The 20,387-nt window shown below is 43.0% G+C and overlaps 1 protein-coding gene across 4 annotated transcripts in view; it reads right to left on the bottom strand.

Moving 5' to 3' along the window:
* BTBD9 (BTB domain containing 9) overlaps window positions 1-20,387 on the bottom strand; it is a 454,016-nt gene that overhangs the window by 208,334 nt on the left and 225,295 nt on the right. The gene's annotated exons all lie outside the window — the stretch shown is intronic.

Below are 20,387 nucleotides of genomic sequence, written 5' to 3'. Positions count from 1 at the left end.
CTAGTAGTAATTATGAAATATAAGACTTTAGGGACATCATTGATTGTCATTATATGCCACTCAAACTTCTTTCTGATGCTACAATGTGGTGAATGGAAATAGCTAACTGCTGGGGCTGTCACATATCTGAGTGTGCTGGACTGTACGAACACAGAGGCTTTCATTCTCCCTGCGTGGTAGAGACACTTCCAGACATGTTCACGGTGCCGTCACATCAGGCTCTTTGGACTTGGGAAACCTAGCCTTCCTACACAGGCTGTCTCAAGCACATTAATCTCTACCATGCAGTCAAAAGAGGAGTTTCCAAAGTGGGGTGCATGCACTCCAGGGGATTGTAAGATTCTGTTCATTGATTACAAAAAGAAAATACTAGAATTTATATTACCATTACCTTTATTGTATACTTTTAAAATGTCTGTTTTCTAATGTGCATAATAGAAAGGAGTACATATATAAGATTTATAAATGAGTAAATATACCTGTTATCAGGATTGTCCACTTGAAAATCTTTTTTGTATTATTAAGTTATAATTCACATATCATCAATTCAATGGGTTTCAGTATATTCACAGAGGTGTACAATCATCACCATAATCAATCATCACCTCAGAAAGCAATCCTGAATCTCTCATCTATCAATCTCCCTACTTCTCCATTTCCCTAGCTCTAAGAAGCCACTAATTTACTTCCTATCTCTATAGATTTGCCTATTCTGGACATTTCACATAAATGGAATCATACAATGTGTGATATTTTGTGACTGAATTATTTCACTTAGGATAATGTTTTTAAGGTTTATCCATGTGTGGTATACATTAGTGCCTCATTCCTTTTAAAGGCTGAGTAATATTCCACTGCATAGCTATACCACATTTTGTTTATCCATTGATCAGTTGATAGACATTGGGTTTTTCCGCCTTTTGGCTATTGTGAATAATTCTGTTATGAACATTCATGTTCAAGTTTTCATGTGGACATATGTTTTCACATCTCTTGGGCATACACCTAAAAGCAATTGCTGGGTCAAATGGTAACTCAATTTTAACTTTTTTAGGAACTGTCAGACTGCTTTCCGAAGAGGCTGTCATTTTTATATTGCCACCAGCAGTTATAAATGTTTTAATTTCTCTACATCCTTGCCAACACCTGTTATCAAACTTTTTGATTCTGACCATCCTGCTGGGTGAGCAGTGGTGTCTCATAGTTTTAATTGGCATTTCCTCAATGACTAATGATGTTGATGGTTTTTTAACTAATGGTTTGCATGATCAGAAAAGCTGTAAGACCACTGGTACACAGTTCTTTAGCAATTTCAGGGGCAGTTATCCAATGAAAACCCCAGGGAGCATTCCGAAGTAAAAATAATAGTTCATATTTAAGACATTTAGCAATTCGTGGACAAGAAAAAAGGAGCACCCTTAGATGACATATAAATCAAGACAAAAGCATGGGAAACTCGAGGGGGAATCAAAGATCAACCAGGGGTAGACATCTAGACACCATCTTCAAATCAAGGCCTTGTACTACTCTGAGGAACATGTAGAGAACCACCTTCACTGTCATCACTTAGGCTGACATATAGCTCCACTCTTATTACAAAGGGCAGGGGCAACAATGACTTGGTTGCTTCCTGGGCACACCATGAGCAGTCCACAAAAGGAAATCTTAGGGACAACTTTGAGGGAGGCACTCTACAAGGACCTAGAAGCCACTGCCTGTGTCTGGGAGAACAACTCTCCTATAGAACTCAAAGAACTGTGTCGGATTTTTAAAATACAGCAAAGTATAAGCAATTTAAAGAACTGCCCTTTAAAAAAATTATATACCCACTCTATATTTTGGTATATGAAACAACAGTGACACTCAGCATTTTTACTTAGCAAAGCTGCTTTTGGAAATTGCACAGGTTGGTGAAATGTGAAAGTCTAGGAACTGCTGCTTCAGTAGATGCCTTCCACTCTGGAAGGGACCTCCCTAACTTACTCCACCCATTCCTGCTGTTTCCCTATCGTCGGGATATCAAGTCTTCAAATGCTACCCATTTTTATGACTCACTTCTTATTCATTCAGTCAGTATGTCAGTCAGTTTACTCAAATATTTAGAGAGCATCTAAGCGGAAGGCACCATGCTTGACTGAAAGAATCAGAAATGTATGCACCAAGATGATCAGCTCATGAACCCTACTCTCAAGGTGTTTATATATTATGCTCTCCATCAAGTCTTCAGTGATAGACTGATTAACAATTCATGAATCATATCATCTGTTAATGGAATGACGAAGGACCAGAATATTTAAAATCAGAGTTGCTGTGGAAAATCTAGCACATATATAGGTCACAGTACCTACCACCCGGTACAGTCTCAAAGAGAAGGGTTTTTGGAGGAGTCACAACTTTAAATAGGAAAGAGGGCAATAATAAAGGTTGGTAACTTAAGTCAGGTCTGCAAAGCAGAGCTTCCTATCTTCCTAAATCTAAAAACTAATATCAACATCTTCTGATTATTTTACCAAGAAAGAAAATGCTCTAATGATTAATTCTTCTTAAATTAATCCTTTTTATACAGATAACACCAGAGTGGTTGTTTCTGAATAAAAAGTCTCCTTTTTCTTTTTTCAGAACCATTCTCTCTCTAATCCTTACCCTGCTGAATTTAATTGCCTGGCAATGCCAAAACAATGTCTGATCCTAATAGGTCAGCATTGATCGCTCTAAACCGATTGGTTCCTTCATTAGCAAGAAAATGAAGTAAAGAGAAAAGGCAGGTGGCTCAGGAACAGGCAGCTGGGCTTTTGCTCCTCTTGCAGCGCCTCTCTCTCATTACATAGTAGCTGATCGATTGGCAAGTTGCTCAAAATCCACAAAAACGATTCATCATTTTTGACATAGGCCTGTTTTAATAGGCCACTCAACTCAAGATTTGGATACCCCAGACAGTTTATTTGTGGGGCCCATCACATTTCTTTCTAGACAGACCTCTCTGAAGACGACAAGGAGACAAAGGAGGCCACATCACCCAAACAACCACACCCTGGCAGTGCCCAAGGCCCTGAGTGAGAAATCCCAGCTGAATTCTGGAAGCAAAGGTTTCCCAGGCAGAGGGTCCTTCTCCCAGAGTCTGGATTTTATGGCATTGGAATGGCAGGTGCCTTGGTGATACCAGCAAGTGGAAGTAAGCAGGGATCTAAAAACAGCATCACCAAAGGGAAGGAGAAAACATACACAGGAAACACACAATACATTCAGACTGCACCACTGTGGTTGGCAGAAGTAAACTAAGGAAGAGCGCAGACTAAGAGTTTTGTCAGATGGCCTAGGGCAGTGGTCGGCAAACTCATTAGTCAACAGAGCCAAATATCAACAGTATAACGATTGAAATTTCTTTTGAGAGCCAAATTTCTTAAACTATATAGGTAGGTACACTGTTATTAACTTAATTAGGGTACTCCTAAGGCTTAGGAAGAGCCACACTCAAGGGGCCAAAGAGCCGCATGTGGCTCACGAGCCGCAGTTTGCCGAAAACGGGTAGGAAACGACCTCTCTGCCAGAATCAATGAGTCACTTACTCCTGGGGCAAGAAGACCTGATCCCCATGACACTGCTAAGCGCTGCTTCAAGCTAGGAAAGCAGACCAGGGGAGGGTGGTATGACCCAGTCTTGACTGAGCATCTACTATTCTAGGATACAACAGACACTTCACGTAGATACATTGCTGAGCCTGATGACAACCTTATGAAGGGGTCCTTTCTAGCCTCATCTTCATACTAAAACAATAAAACTCAGAGACATAAAGTAACATTTAACCACACATAGCGAAAAAGAAGTGGCAGTCAGAATTTGAATGTTATTCTGTTCAATTGCAAAGCCCATGCCCTTTTAAAAACCTCTAGTAGGGAATTTGAAAACAAAAACAAAAAAAACAAATATAAAATTAATTTATAAAGTATAAAAATAAAGAAAAATATAAAACAAGACAATGATTTTTAAAAGAAACAAAAAGAGGGGAACAGGTTATCACATTCTATATACTGTGTTATTGCTTTATTCCCAGTGAGTTTTGGTAATTGACCCCTGGGTCCTGCACATTCTAAGAGGAGGGACCAGCACTATTGACAACAAGCCTTCCTTACACTTGCTGCCTTTCTACATAGCCAGCAGGTAGCTGAAGAAAACTGGCCTTAAAAACAATCAAATGTGAAAGTAGTAGGTCAATTTTCTCCTAAATTTCAAATTCAGAAACACAAAGTTTATTTCAACTTACAGATCAGTAATTCCTTGTCTTAGCAGAATCAAGATCTAAGAAAAACTATTCACTTTTCATACAATCTGAAGCTTCACCATAGTTACTCAGTAAAAAGCATTTGCCAATATGTTGAATTTATTCACCATTCACAAAACACCTTTCATGTTCAAGATACAGTCAAGCCTGAATGAACATGGCTATAAATACAAATATAAATTATCTGAAATATTATTACAATGTTGACTTAGAGGGGAATACCAGCAATAATTGAAGTAGGAAATAATCAAAAGATGAATTTTTATCAATAATCAAATTTACCACTAATGACAGACCCACTGAAATGCTGAGCTTCTCTAATTCTTTATACCATTAAAAAGAATAGGGGGAAAGATAAGGAAAAAGAAGGAGACATTCTTTTGGGGCCTGTCATCTGTGCTAGGCACTATGTTATACCCTCAGAATACGAAATGAAAAGACCAGGGCACTGCTCTCTAGGAGTTCAGAGTCTGGTAGAAGAGACAAGACATAAATCATTAATCCATCTAGTCACCCATCCTTCCTTCATCTCTCCAACCATTTATTGCAATGTGTTGCCAAGCACTGTGCTGGTATTGGGGAATAAAACAATGAGCCAGAAAGAAAGGGTCTCTGCACCCATGAACTCAGAGTCTAATGGGGGAAACAGCAGCTATAATAAAGTGTGGTATTATGATAGGAGAAAGACATGGTACTCTGATAGCATGGTATAACAATGCCAATGGCGAAGGGCAAACAAGAGAAAGGCAAACAAGGAGAAGATAAACAGAAGAGAGAATTATTTTGTGGTGAGAATAAATCCAGGCATGCATGTTAGAAAGACTTAAAGACATTCTATAGATGCACCATTCAGTGGTAGCCAGCCTCCTATATGGCTCCCAATGGTTGTCTTCTGTTATTCATGTCCTTCCCTCCCAAACCAAAGTATTATGGAAATGACGATGTGTGACTTCTGAGGTTAGGTTAAAAAAATATTATGGCATCTGCTCTGTTCTCTCATGGATCACTCTGGGGGAAGACAGCCACCATGCTGTGAGGTTGCTCCAGCAGCCCTCTGGAGATGCAAAACTGGAAAGAAACGAAGGCCTCTGCCAACAGCCTGTGTCAACTCACCAACCATGTAAGTGGACATATTCAAAAGTGAATTCCTCAAGGTTAGCCAAGTTTTCAGATGACTACAGCCCTGACATTCTTGCTACAATCCCATAAGAGATCTCAAGCTAGAACCTTACCCAGCTAAGCTAGTCTCAAATTCCTAATAAAAAACGTGAGATAATAAATGCTTATTGTTTTAGTTATTATGTTTGGGGAAATTTGTTACCCAGCAGTAGCTAAGCAATACACATCACATTTAAGATGGGAAGGAAGTAGTTGAGACCAGAAGCTAGAAGGGGCTAGTGGAACTTTGAACAAAACGGTGTTAGACTTGACCCTGAAAACAATGGGGTATATCATGTGTTCCTAACATCATCATCATAAAGATGGTATAAAGGATATGTTTATTCAATGGACTGTGGTTTCATGGGTATATACTTACTTACAAATTCATCAAGTTGAATATGTTAAATGTACACAGCTTTTATATCAATTACTAGAGGCCCAGTGCACGAAATTTGTGCACTGGAGGGGGGGAGGTGTCCTCAGCCCAGCCTGCACTCTCTCACAGTCTGGGACCACTTGGGGTATGTCTGCCTGCTGGCTTGGGGGATCAGGCTTAAGCCGGCAGTCAGACATCCCTCTCTCAGTCCGGGACCCCTCGCTCCTTACCACCCACCTGCAGCAGAGCCTGGCTTCTGGCTGAGTGGCGCTCCCCCTGTGGGAGCTCCTTACCACCCACCTGCGTTCACCAGCTGTGAGTCTGGTTTCTGGCTGAGTGGCTGTGGGAGCTCACTGACCACTATGGGGCAGCTCCTGCATTGAGCGTCTGCCCCCTGGTGGTCAGTGTGCGTCATAGCAACCAGTCATTCCGCAGTTTGGTCTATTTGCATATTAGGGTTTTATTATATAAGATACCTAAATAAAGTGGTTTAAAAACATGTAATAAATCATATCAAATACTGACTACATGTTGAAATTATATTTTGGATATACTGGTTTAAATGAAATATTAATTTCACTTGTTTCTTTTTATCTTTTTTAATGTAGCTACTAGAAAATTAAAAATAACATTTCTATTGGAAAGCACTGTTCTTCAGGACCTGAAATAATACAGTAAATAATTTAGACAGGAAAAGGTCAGCTAGTTGTTGCAATGAAGGTATAGAAAAGAGGATGAACTAGAAAAGAGTTTCAGGAGAAAAAAACTGCCAGAGCTGAAATTACTGGATATGGAAGAGGGAGAAATGAAAGATGTGCCCGGCTTTCTGGATGGGGCAACTGGGTGTCCTTCACTGAGGAGAGAACACGTGGAGTGTAGCATTAGTAAGCCTGAGATATTCTGCTGTAAATTTGAGGTGCTCTGTGTTGCTCTAAGGAAGCTACGCGGTGACCATTTCAGTGAACTGAAAGCACAGGAGACAGATCTAGGCAGGAGATGAATACCTTTTGTTGACTAATGTCATATGAGGCCATGAGATTGCCTGGGAAGAGTATACAGCGTGAGAAAAACAGAGAACACAAATACACAAATACATTAAGGAGAACGTTCTAGCTTGTGAAGGACATTATTTCAGAAACAGAGCAGGATCAAAGGACAGTGAGTGATGGGGTAAGGTTGGGTGACTAGTTAAGTCTGGGAATAACATAGATGGAAGCAAGGAAGGCAGCTGGGCAAAGGAGAAAGAGCCTTCTATATAGAAGAAACACCAAGTGCAAAAAGAGTTGTGAAGCAGCCTGACAAGTTCGGAGAAGCAACAAGTCTGGTACTATCTATAACAATAAAAGCGTAATATGCTAATTAGACCAGACATCCTTCCAGAAGTCCTTCCAGACAACCTTCTGGACGAAGCTGCAGCAGCAGGGGCCGCGGCCAAGGCAGCCGTAGTGGCAGTGGCAGGGACTGAGGCAGAGGTCCCCAGCCACCGCACTGAGGCAGAAGCAGCCACCACAGCAATGGGGGCTGAGCCCCTTGCATGAATTTTGTGCACTGGGCCTCTAGTTGGAATATAAAGTATGAGGAATGAAACAGGAGACACCAGGCACCAGGTGGGCACAGACTGGGCAGATCATGAAGGGATTTGTATTTTAAGCTAAGGACCTTGGATTTTATTCCACAGGCAAAGGGGAGTCCTGCAAAGTTTTAAGTAGAGAAATGACATACTCTAATTTTATCTTTATAACATTCAAGGTACATGGTCCTAACTATAAGGAGCCCCCATTCACTTGACCCTGATATATCACTGGGTTCCATGGAGCTCAATTTGAAAACCACTCAACTAGATGACTTCTCTAGACCTTAAAATCTTCTCTAGACCTTAAAACAGACTATGGTTAAAGGTGAGAAGAGCATAAAAATGTACTTGTGCTAATGTACATGTCTCTCTCTTTCCTCTCTTTCTCCTTCTCTGTTCCTTCCTCTCATTCACTTTCCCTCAGGTAATAATATGCATTGGTAAGCATGAATATTGGGAATATGTGGGCATTCCAAGAGAACAATCCTCACTTTGCAGTAGTTTATCATATATTCAGGCAAAACACTCAGGAAAAAGAAATACCCGCTTGATGGTTGTCATTTAACAACTTAAATTAAAAACACTCAATGAATCAGAAAGAATAATGCACCCCTGTATTCATAACAGCATTATTTACAACTAGAGGCACAGTGCATGAATTCGTGCACCAGTGGGGTCCCTTGGCCTGGCCTGTGTGGGATCAGGCTAAAACTGGCTCTCCGACATCCTCCAAGGGGTCCCAGATTGCAAGAGGGCGCAGGCCAGGCCGAGGAATCCCACTGGTGCACGATCGGGGTTGGGGAGGGATGTGGGAGGTTGACCAGCAAGGGTGGGACTGCGGGATGGCTCCTGGGCATGTCCAGCCCATCTTGCTCAGTCCTGATCAGCCAGAACCCAGCAGCAAGCTAACCTACCAGTTGGAGTGTCTGCCCCTTGGTGGTCAGTGCACGTCATAGCAACTGGTCAACGTGGTGACGGTGGCAGGGGCTGAGGCAGAGGTGATAAATGCACATCACAGAGAGTGGTTGAGCAGCCTTAGCATATCATTAACATATTATGCTTTGATTGGTTGAATGGACAACCGGATGACCGGACACTTAGCATATTAGGCTTTTATAATATAGGACTAGAAGCCCAGTGCACAAAAATTTGTGCACTCGGGGGGGAGGGGGGTTTCCTCAGCACTGCCTGTGCCCTCTCGCAGTCTGGGACCCCTCGGGAGATAACGAACTGCTGGCTCAGGCCTGCTCCCGGGTGGCAGAGGGCAGGCCCAATCCCTAGGTGCAGCCTATGGTCGGGCTCAGAGCAGGGCCGATTAGGGAGTTGGGGCGCCACCCCCTGTCATGCACAGAGCAGGGCGGATCTGGAGGTTGCGATGCCACCCTCAGTCATGCTAAGGATAGGGCCGATTGGGGGTTTGGGGCACCGCCCCGTCACACTCAAGCAGGGTCGATGAGGAGGTTGCGGCGCCACCCCCTGTCACGCACAGAGCAGGGCCAATCAAGGGGTTGGGGTGCTGCCCCCTGTCACTCACAGAGCAGGGCTCATCAGGGGGGTTGGGGCTCCATACCCTGTCACGCACAGAGCAGGGCCGATCAGGGGGTTGAGGAGCTCCCCCCGTCACTCACAGAGTAGGGCCGATAGGGGAGTTTGGGCACCGCCCTCTGTCACACTCAGGGCAGGGCCGATGTGGAGGTTATGGCTCTACCCCATCACACACAGAGCAGGGCCCGTGGGGGGCGGGTGGGGCGCCACCCTCTATCACCCACAGAGCAGGGCCAATCAGGGGGTTGGGGCGCCGTCACTGTTACACTCAGGGCAGGGCCGATGGGGAGGTTAGGGCTCTACCCCGTCACACACAGAGCAAGGCCCGTGGGGGGGGGGGGGGTGCCACACCCTGTCACACACAGAGCCGCAGGGCTGATCAGGGGGTTGGGGTGCCTTCCCCTGTCACGAACAGAGCAGGGCGGATAGGGAGGTTGTGGCCCCACCCTCTGTCACACACAGAGCCGCAGGGCGATCAGGGGGTTTTGGCGCTGCCCCCTGTCATGCTGATCCCGGTGCCGGGAGGCCTCACGGCTCCGCTGATCCCGGTGCTGGGAGGCATATTACCCTTTTACTATATAGGATAGAGGCCTGGTGCACGGGTGGGGGCCGGCTGGTTTGCCCTGAAGGGTGTCCTGGATCAGGGTGGGGGTCCCCACTGGGGTGCCTGGCCAGCCTAGATGAGGGGATGATGGCTGTTTGCAGCTGGTCACACACCCTTCAGGGTGGGGGTCCCCACTGGGGTGCCTGACCAGTCTGGGTGAGGGGCTGAGGGCTTTTTTCAGGCTGGTGGGTGACTGAAGCTCCCAACCGCTCCTTTTTTCTTTTTCTTTTTTATTCTGGGCCAGCTTTAGCTCTGAGGCTTGGCTCCAGCTGAAAGCAGGTATCTGGTTTGTTTGGGTTCTATAATCGAAACACTGTTTCAACTCCAGCTCTGAGATCCCGGCTGGCTGAAAGCACATTTCTGGGGTCTTGTTTAGCTTCGATATCTGTAACAATGTTTCAAAATGCAAGCTCAGAGGCCGGCAGCGGCAGGCGGGGAATGTTGGATTACTCCGTCACTGAAGCAAGCAAGCCTCATGTTCGCTTCAAGCTGCCTGGTTGCCGGCTGCCATCTTGGCTGGCAGTTAATTTGCATATCGCCCTGATTAGCCAATGGGAAGGGTAGCGGAGATATGGCTAATTACCATGTTTCTCTTTTATTAGGTAGGATAGCTAAGATTTGGAAACAGTCATAGTGCCTATCAGTAGATGACTGGATAAAAAAAGCTGTGATACATTTACACAATGGAACACTATGTGGCTGTAAAAAAAGAAGGATCTCTTACCCTATGAGACAGCATGGAGGGACCTGGAAATTATGATGCTAAGTGAAATAAGCTGGTCAGAGAAAGCCAAATATCACATGATCTCACGTATATGTGGAACCTAATGAACAAAATAAACTGACAAATAAAATAGAACCAGAGGCATGGAATAGACTGAAGAAACTCAGAGGGAAGGAGCGGGGAGTGGTGGTGGGGGGGAGGATTGATTAACCAAAGAACATATATATATATATATATATAACCCATGGACACAGAGAATAGGGTGGTGAAGGCCTGGGGTGAGGTGGGAACTGGGTGGAGTGGGATTGGGGGTCAGGGATAAAAGGGGAGGCATCTGTAATACTTTCAACAATAAAGATAAATTTTAAAAAGAAAAAAGAAAAGAAAAGAAAAAGATGATGCAATGAAAGTCACAGCTGCTTATCCAGCAAAGGCTTCACCCAAACCTTTCACATTTCTCCACCCACTGCTCTTCAGCACAGTGATTGCTTTGCATACTTCCTCTCCCTTCAGAAGCAAACAGTTCAGGAAAAGAAGGAAATCCCTAAACAGGTAAGTTCTGACAATGAAGAAGAAAATTAAACTAATAGCTGAAACACAATTTAACATTATCTGTTTATTTCAAATGTATAATTCTAAGTACTTACAATTTTTCTCTCAATTTACTCTCATCTCTTTTCTTTTAAAAGTAATTATTTTATTTTATGGCTAGAAAAAATAACTTGCCCAGAGTCACAAACTCCCTGTTCCTCAGTTAAGAACATTTTGTCATCACACTATTTTCATTCCGTCATAGGTCTTCTAAGATGAAAAATATTTCATAGCACTAAGAGAAACATTTGTTTTTTAGTAGGAAAAGGTTTGTTCTTAAATAAATGGTGTTCAGGAATAGCCTTCACCAGTATTCTTTATGATACAATAGCAGGTCTTACGGTGGGACGAATTTGCAAACACTGAGAAATGACTGTTGTTTCAAAACCCAAATGAGATTCTGAACAAAAACTAAATTAAATCCATTATAAAAAGCTTTTTAATGGACCACATCTAAATTCCACTGACTTCATAATCTTTCTAGACTTTAATATAATGTATATAATACTAATTAGAGTTAGACTAGATCAGCGGTTCTCAACCTATGGGTCGCGACCCCTTTGGGGGTCAAACAACCCTTTCACAGGGGTTGCCTAAGGCCATCGGAAAACACATATATAATTACATATTGTTTTTGTGATTAATTACTATGCTTTAATTATGTTCAATTTGTAACAATGAAACTGGGGGTCACCACAATATGAGGAACTGTATTAAAGGGTCGCGTCATTAGGAAGGTTGAGAACCACTGGACTAGAGAGTATCTGCAACTATAAGCTCTAAATCTTAAACTTATCTATTAGTTGAACTACAAATACTATACACATATAATCACATGGAAAGCAATGGGGAAGATAAAATAGTGGGGTTGGGAATATGAAGACTAGTTCATGCTATGCTACCTACTCATTATGTGAATTGAAGCAATGCATTTAACATACCTTCCTGAGAGTTAGTTTACTTGTCAGTAAAATGAGGTGACTGGTGAATTATTAATAACTAGAGGCCTGATGCCCGAAATTTGTGCAAGGGCCTTGGCCCCAGCTCCCGCCTGCCACTGCTGCGGCAGGGAGCCTCTGTCGTCTCTGCCCTGGCCCTTTGCAGCTTTGTCTGGAAGGAAGGACATCCGGAAGGACTTCTGGTCTAATTAGCATATTACACTTTTATTATTATAGATTTTAATTCCCTATTTATGCTCACTAACCACCTTACATGGATTTGATTTTCTGTGGCAGAGACTGTGAATTGCGTAACCCAGAATCTATTCTCCTCTTCTTACTTAGTAAAACAACCCTGATTGTTTTGTAAGCTGAGCACATGGCTGCCTGAAGTGAAAACTACACTTCCCAAACTCCTTTGTAACTATCTAGGACTACATCTGACCAAAGAGATGTAAGAAGGAAGGTAGTGCAAAACAACCAGGGAGTCTCCCTAGAGTTGCCAGCCCACTCAGCTGGGAAGTGCACTCTTTGGCACTTCTTCCCCCTTCCCTCCTGAGGTCTGGAATTGTCATGATAGCTGCAGTTGCAGCAACTTTGTGGGACAACATGGCTGAGAACAGAAGCTAGGACTCCTGATGGCAGAACAGAAAGATAAAAGGAATCTAGTTCTTTATGTTTTCATGGAGACACCAGATCAGTGCTAGAATGCCTATATTTAACCTTCTTTTACATGAGGTTATACACTTGTATGCTTGAACCATTTTTACTTTGGGTTTTCTGTTCTATGAAACTGAACCTAATTCTAGATGCTACAGTATGCTTCCTATGTGGTCTCATAAAACCATATATTTCCCTCATTTTTAATATTTATCACACTTATATTGTAATTGTTTGTTTACTTGTCTGCTTCCCCAACTAGACTTTAATTTTGGTGAGGGCAGCACTGTGTCCTATGTCGGTTGCTGTTGAATCCACAGTGCCTGGCACAAAGTAGATAATCAATATGTATACAATAACTACTTTCTCTGTAAGAAAAAGGAGAAAAAGATGAAGGTGTAGTAATCAATGAACCTAGGCATCTGTCTGTTTTATAGGGTTACTGGAGGACAGAATATGTAAAAGCACTGTGAAAATTATAAAGTCTGTTATCTAAACGTGAACTAATACCATATAAGTGAGAAATAAAACATATCACCATCCATCTAGCTACACCAGATTTTGCAAAGCCATTAGTGTTGCTCAATTCTTTCCTGTAGGTTTCTCTTCCTTATGCAGACCATTCTAAACCTGTACCTACCTCTCTCCCAAAGCACTCTACCCAACCCCTACACCATTCACTCCCAGAGGTGATCCTGCCTCCTAGTCATGCAGAAAATGGAAACCATGAGACATGGTGTCTTCCAACTCTCCTTCTTTTCAGTATGTTCCCCCTTTCCTGTCACTCTTCCTTTTTAATGCACACCTCTCCACTTGTGCTCCTGACCCCACCCTGTCCTGCTTCTTTCACCAACTCCTTCATCCATCTGCCCATCAGTTATTCCTTCTCTCTGGTCTCTTGAGATCAGAACCTCATATGATTCTCTCATAGCATCCTGTTCTTTCCCTCCACAGTATGTAAATAGATAAGGGTGTCCCAAAATTCATGCAAGAAGTAATTTTGATTGAAAACACAGATTTATAATTAAAAATTGTAAATTTTTTATTGATTCATTAAGTATACAGTATAGGGTTATGTATGGAATAGCATATCAGGTAAATGGCTTCCATGGCTTTGCTGGCACATACGCATTCTTTTGTTGAAATTTTCCATGACCATTTTGCATAAATGTGGCTGAATTTCGTTGATACAGCGCTCAATTTCCTCCTTCAAGGCGTGGGTGGTTGTAGGCTTGTTGGCATAAACCTTAGACTTCAAAAAACCCAAAGAAAAAAGTCCAACGGCGTTAAATCGCATGATCTGGGAGGCCAATTCTGATCACCAAAACAGGAAATTACACAACCAGGAAATGACTCATGCAGTAATTGAATTGTTTCTCGGGCTGTATGGCATGTGGCACCGTCTTGTTGAAACCACATGTCGTCCACATCCATATCTTGCAATTTAGGCACAAAAAACTGGATTATCATGTCGCGATAGCGGGCACCATTAACTGTTATTGCCTGAGCAGCCGCATTTTCGAAGAAGAATGGTCCGATGATGCCTTCAGCCCAAAATCCGCACCAAACAGTGACATATTGTGGATATTTTGCCTGATATGCTATTCCATACATAACCCTAAACTATATACTTTATGAATCAATAAAAAATTTACAATTTTTAATTATAAACCTGTGTTTTCTATCAAAATTACTTCTTGCATGAATTTTGGGACACCCTTTATATACTTTGTATATGCTATGTCTGACTCCTTCAATAGATTATAAATCCCATGAAGATCGGAAGCATATCTGTTTTATTTACCATTACACAATCAGCAATGTATTTGTTGAATATATATATAAAATGAATAATTTGTAGTGAGTGATGAAATAGAATATGAATCAGGTTGTCTTTCCACTGTACTATACTCTGGATTCCAAACCTTTACATCACCAACTTCCCTCTATTGCCCAATGAACCCACCATCCTCTCTCACCTAACTAATCTACCTTCTAGCAAATCATCATCATTTATTCCGTCATTAAAGCTAAAAACCTCAGTCATCTTCCATTCTTTTTCATTTCCCATATATAACAGGTCTCTTGTTCTATTTTTCAAATGTCTTTCAAAGCCATATGAACATCTCATCTTTTCTACTGATTCTTAATCATCTCCTTCCTATTGAGAGAACTTCCTGACTCCAGGCTCCATAACAGCTCATACATTCTGCTGAAGGATACCTCTAAAATTAAAATTCCCCAAGGGAGAGGGAAAATCACCATTGTACAAAAGTAAAATGATCCATTCTAATAAGAGACAAGAATTAGAGACCTAAAATATATTTCCATGCTACTTAATCTATTTCCTGGCTTCCAGGGTAGAACTGTTTTGAATTATTTCTCAAAGGCAGTACGGTCAAGTAGTTAAGATGAGAGGTCTAGGGGTAAGAGATCTGGGTTCAAGTCTCACCTCTGCCACTTATTTATTAGGACTATGAACAAAGATTTTTCGTTGTAAAATGGAGACAGAGGTAACCATTAAATGAGAATAATTCAATATAACATATAGCTTAGTGCATAAGTACCAATGAATGTTAGCTATTCATCATTTCATCTTCAGAAGAATCACAAAGAAAACTACAACTGCCTTTATCAACTGGTTCTGATATATCTGAAATTGTAACAAGACTATATTCTTCTTTTTTTAAATGTTTTTATTGATTCATTTTAGAGAGACAGGAAGTGAGAGGGAGAGAGAGGAAGAGACAGAGAAACATCGATGTGAGAGAGAAATATTGATAGGCAGGCCCCTGCATGCTCCCCACTGGGTATCGACCCTGCAACCAAGGCATGTGCCCTGATCAGGAACTGAACCAGTGACCTTTCCTGTGCACACGATGATGCTCAATCACTGAGCCACACCGGCCAGAGCAACAATATATTCTTGAAAATAGCTAATATAATCAATATACAAAAATTAGTTTTAGCCCTGATCAGTTTGGCTCAGTGGATAGAGCGTCGGCCTGCAGACTGAGAGGTCCCAGGTTCGATTCTGGTCAAGGACATGTACCTTGGTTGCTGGCACATCCCCAGTGGGAGGTGTGCAGGAGGCAGCTGATCGATGTTTCTCTCTCATTGATGTTTCTAACTCTCTATCCCTCTCCCTTCCTCTCTATAAAAAAACAATAAAATATATCTAAAAAAATTAGTTTTATTTCAATATGCAAGCAATGAACAATATGAAAGCAAAATTAAGAACACAATTCCATTTATAATAGCATCAAAAAGAATAAAATAATTATGGATAAATTTAACAAAAATGAGTCTTAAAATTCATATGGAAAGGACCTATAATAGCCAAAACAATTATCAGGAAGAAAAAAGTTGGAGGACCCACACTTTCTGATTTTAAAACTTACTACAACCACAGTAAAAAAGATAGTGCAGTACTGGCATAAGCATAGACATATAAGCTAATGGAATAGAATTGAGACTCTAGAAATAAACCCATTCATCTATGGTCAGTTGATTTTTTACAAGGATGTCAAGACAATTCAACAGAGGAAAGGATAATCTTTTCAACAAATTGTGTTGGGCCCTAGCAGTTTTGTCTCAGTGGATAGAGCATTGGCCTCAGACTGAAGGGTCTCGAGTTCAATTCCAATCAAGGGCGCATGCCTGGACTGTGGGCTCGATTCCCAGTAGGGGGCATGCAGGAGGCAGCCAATCAATGATTCTCATCTCTCTCTCCCTTCCTCTCTAAAATCAATAAAAACATTTTTTTCTTTTAAAAATTGTGTAGGTCAACTAGATATCCACATGCAAAAGTATGAATTTAGACTCCTATATACACATCCTATCTAATAATAGACAAACATGGTAATTGACCATACCTTCGCTACACCTCAAATAGGCTAATCAGCGTGATATGCAAATTAACCACCAACAAAGATGGGGCTAATTTGCATACTGCAGGCAGGGCAGGCCAGTGCGAGCCGCCATCGGGGCCCCTGTGTGCTGCCTAAGCCTTGCCCCTAGCCAGGACCCACATGAGCAGCCCTGGGCAGCAGGGCTTGGCGGCACGAACGAGCAGCCTAAGCCCCGTGGGAGCCCCGTTAGCGGCCCTGGGCAGGTGGGGCTTGGCAGAGCAAACGAGACACCTAAGCCCCGCTCCCAGCTGGGACCCCTGTGAGGGGCCCTGGGTGGGTGGGGCTTGGCGCTGCGATCGGCCCAAGGAAGCCCTATTCTTGCAGGAATCCTCCTGCAATGGGCTTCTAGTCATATATAAAAATGAACTCAGAATGGATCAAAGACCTACTCATAGGAGCTATACTACAAACTCTTAGATGAAAACACAGATGTGCACCTTTATGACCTTGAGTTAGGCAATAGTTTCTTAGACATGAAAATTAAAGCACAAGCAACCAAAGAAAAAATAAACTGGACTTCATCAAAATTAAGACTTTTGTGATTCTAAAGACATTATCAAGAAAGTAAAAAGACAACTTATACAATGGGAGAAAAATATTTCTAAGTCATCAACACTAATAAAAGAGAAAAATGGTAATTGGCGTACAAGCTACCCTTTTCATTGGCTAATCAGGGCTATATGCAAATTAACTGCCAACTAAGATTGGCAGTTAACTGCCAACTAAGATTGGCAGTTAACTGCCAACAAGATGGCGGTTAATTTGCATATGTAGGCACAATGCAGGGAGGCGAAAGGGAAAGCAGGAAGAAGCCCCCTGCCACTGACAGTGATCAGAAACCCAGGGGGGAGCTAAGAGCTGGGGCTGCCTTTGCCCTGCCCCCCAGCCATGATCAGAGAATCAGGTGCCTTTTCCGCCCTGGCCAGTGATAGCAGGAAGTAGGGGTGGAGCCAGCGATGGGAGCTGGGCATGGTCGAACCTGGCAGTCCCAGGAGCTAGGGGTCCCTTGCCTGGGCCTAAAGCGAAGCCCACGATCGTGGGGCCGCTGCAGCTGTGGGTCCCCGTTGCCTGGGCCGGAGGGGTCTGGGGGTCCCCTGCCCAGGCCTGATGCCTGGGCCAGAGGCATCAGGCCTGGGCTGGGGGCAGAACCAGTGATGGGGGGAAATGAGGGTCCCCTGTCAGAGGCGTCAGGCCTGGGCAAGGGGCCAATCCTGCGATTGGAGGGTGATGGGGGTCAACGCCTGAGGGTTCCCAGTATGTGAGAGGGGGCAGGCTGGGCTGAGGGACACTCCCCCCCACACACACACCCAGTGCACGAATTTCGTGCACCGGGCCCCTGGTCCTATATAATAAGAGAGAAACATGCAAATTAACTGTCCCTCTGTTATGCTCAAGCCACGCCCCCAAGCCACACCCACAAGCCAATCAGGAGCAAGTATGCAAATTAACCCAACTAAGATGGCAGCAGCTATGGAGCTGGAGTAAGCAGGAGGCTTGGGTTGCCCTCAGCGATGGAGGAAGCCAAGCTTCCTGCCTGCCCTGGCCAGACCTGGGCTCTGCTCAAGGCTACAAAGTTTCAATTATAGAAGATAAATAAATTCCAGAAAAAAAAAAAGAGAGAAAGGAGAGGCTGAAAGCTTGGGTCGCTGGGGTGCATGGCCAGCCTGAAAACAGCCATCAGCCCCTCGCCCAGACTGGCCAGGCACCCCGTAAGGACCCCCACCCTGAAAGGGGTGTGGCCAGCCTGAAAACAGCCCTCAGCCCCTCACCCAGGCTGGCCACACCCCCATGGGGGTGAGGGTCCCCACTGGGGGGCTTGATCAGCCTGCAAACAGTCATCAGCCAATCGCCCAGGCTGGCCAGGCACTCCACCAGGCCCCCCACCCTGATCCGGGACACCCTTCAAGGTAAACCAGCTGGCCCCTCCCATGCACCAGGCCTCTATCCTATATAATAAAAGGGTAATATGCAAATTGACCCTAACAGCAGAATGACTGGGAATGACTGGTCACTATGACACACACTGACCACCAGGGGGCAGACGCTCAATGCAGGAGCTGCCCCCTGGTGGTCAGTGCACTCCCACAGGGGGAGCTCTGCTCAGCTACAAGCCAGGCTGACGGCTGCCAGCACAGTGGTGGCGGTGGGAGCCTCTCCCACCTCCTCAGCAGCTCCAAGGATGTCTGACTGCAGCTCAGGCTTAGGCCCGCTCCCCCGGGCCTGGACATCCCCCAAGGGGTCCCAGACTGCGAGAGGGCACAGGCCGGGCTGAGGGATCCCCCCGAGTGCACAAATTTTTGTGCACTGGGCCTCTAGTATAACTGATAAGGGTCTAGTATACAGAATATAAAAGCAACTCTTAAAGCACAACAATAAAAAGACATATAACCCAAATACAATAGACAAATAAACAAAGAACAAATAATCAACTGAAATGGGCAAAGGATCTAATTAAAACATTTCTCCGAAGAAGATATACAATATCCAATAAGCATATGAAAAGATGTTTAACAGCGTTAGTGATCAGGCACATTGTATATCAAACCACAGTGTGGTAACAGTTTACACCCACTGGGATGTCTATAATAAAAAATTCTGATAACAAGTTTTGGTGAAGATGTTGAAAAATCAGAACCATCACATAAAAATAGTGAGATTGTAAAATGTTGCAGTAGTAAAAACCAGTCTGGAAGTTTCTCAGAAAGTTAAACAGAGAGTTAGCATATGACCCAGCAGTTTCACTCAAGAGAACTGAAAACATATATCCACACAAAAAGTTGTATATAAATGTTTATAGCAGCATTATTTATAATAGCCAAAGATGAAAACAACCCAAATATACACAAACTGATGAACAGATAAATAAAATTCTGTGTATCCATACAATGAACATTATTCAGCCACAAAAAAGAATTACTGAAACATGCTACAACATGTATAACCACACAAACATGTTAAGTGAAAGAAGCCACATACATTGTATGATTCCCTTTAATGTCCTACATAGACAAACTGTATGATTCCCTTTAAATGAAATGTCCTTAACAGACAAATCCATAAACATATTAGATTAGTGGTTGTCAGGAGTTGGGGGGGTGAAAAGTAATGGGAGTGACAGCTTAGAGATACAGGGTTTGTTTTGGGGGGGGGGGATGATGGAAATGTTATAATATATACTGTTGATAGTTGCACTACCTATGAATAAAAAACAATTTCACATTTAAATGGTGAATTTTATGGTATGTGAATTATATCTCAATATAAGGTAGCTGATATACCTCTATTCCTTTAGAGTAGTGGTTCTCAACCTGTGGGTCGCGACCCCTTTGGCAGTCGAACGACCCTTTCACAGGGGTCGCCTAAGACTATCCTGCATATCAGATATTTGCATTATGATTCATAACAGTAGCAACATTACAGTTATGAAGTAGCAACAAAAATAATTTTATGGTTGGGTCACAACATGAGGAACTGTATTTAAAGGGCCAGAAGCTTGAGAACCACTGCTTTAGAGCAATAGTTTGTTTTCTCCCCTCCACAGACTTAGAGAACTCTTCATTTACCATGGAACAATTTTTATTAGTCTTTTGTATTTTAAAACAGCAGTAGGCTCAGTTGGGTAAACTCATTAGATCTGTGGTTCTCAACCTTCTGGCCCTTTAAATACAGTTCCTCATGTTGTGACCCAACCATAAAATTATTTTTGTTGCTACCTCATAACTGTAATGTTGCTACTGTTATGAATCGTAATGCAAATATCTGATAATGCAGGATGGTCTTAGGTGACCCCTGTGAAAGGGTTGTTCGACTGCCAAAGTGGTCGCAACCCACAGGTTGAGAACCACTGCACTAGATAAAGGAATAGGATAGAGAAATTTGCATCTTATTCAACACAATTCTCAGAGTAGAGGACACATTCATTACTGACAGCATGGTTAGGACAACAGAAGAGTCAGGCATTTAAAAACTGAAAGCTGCAGTGGAAAGGAAGGAAGGAAGGAAGGAAGGGAGGGAGGGAGGGAGGG

Source organism: Myotis daubentonii, chromosome 6 (assembly GCF_963259705.1).
Source record: "Myotis daubentonii chromosome 6, mMyoDau2.1, whole genome shotgun sequence".
NCBI lineage: Eukaryota > Metazoa > Chordata > Mammalia > Chiroptera > Vespertilionidae > Myotis > Myotis daubentonii.
The sequence above is the reverse complement of the archived record's forward strand: the minus strand, read 5'-3'. Positions and strand labels throughout refer to the sequence as shown.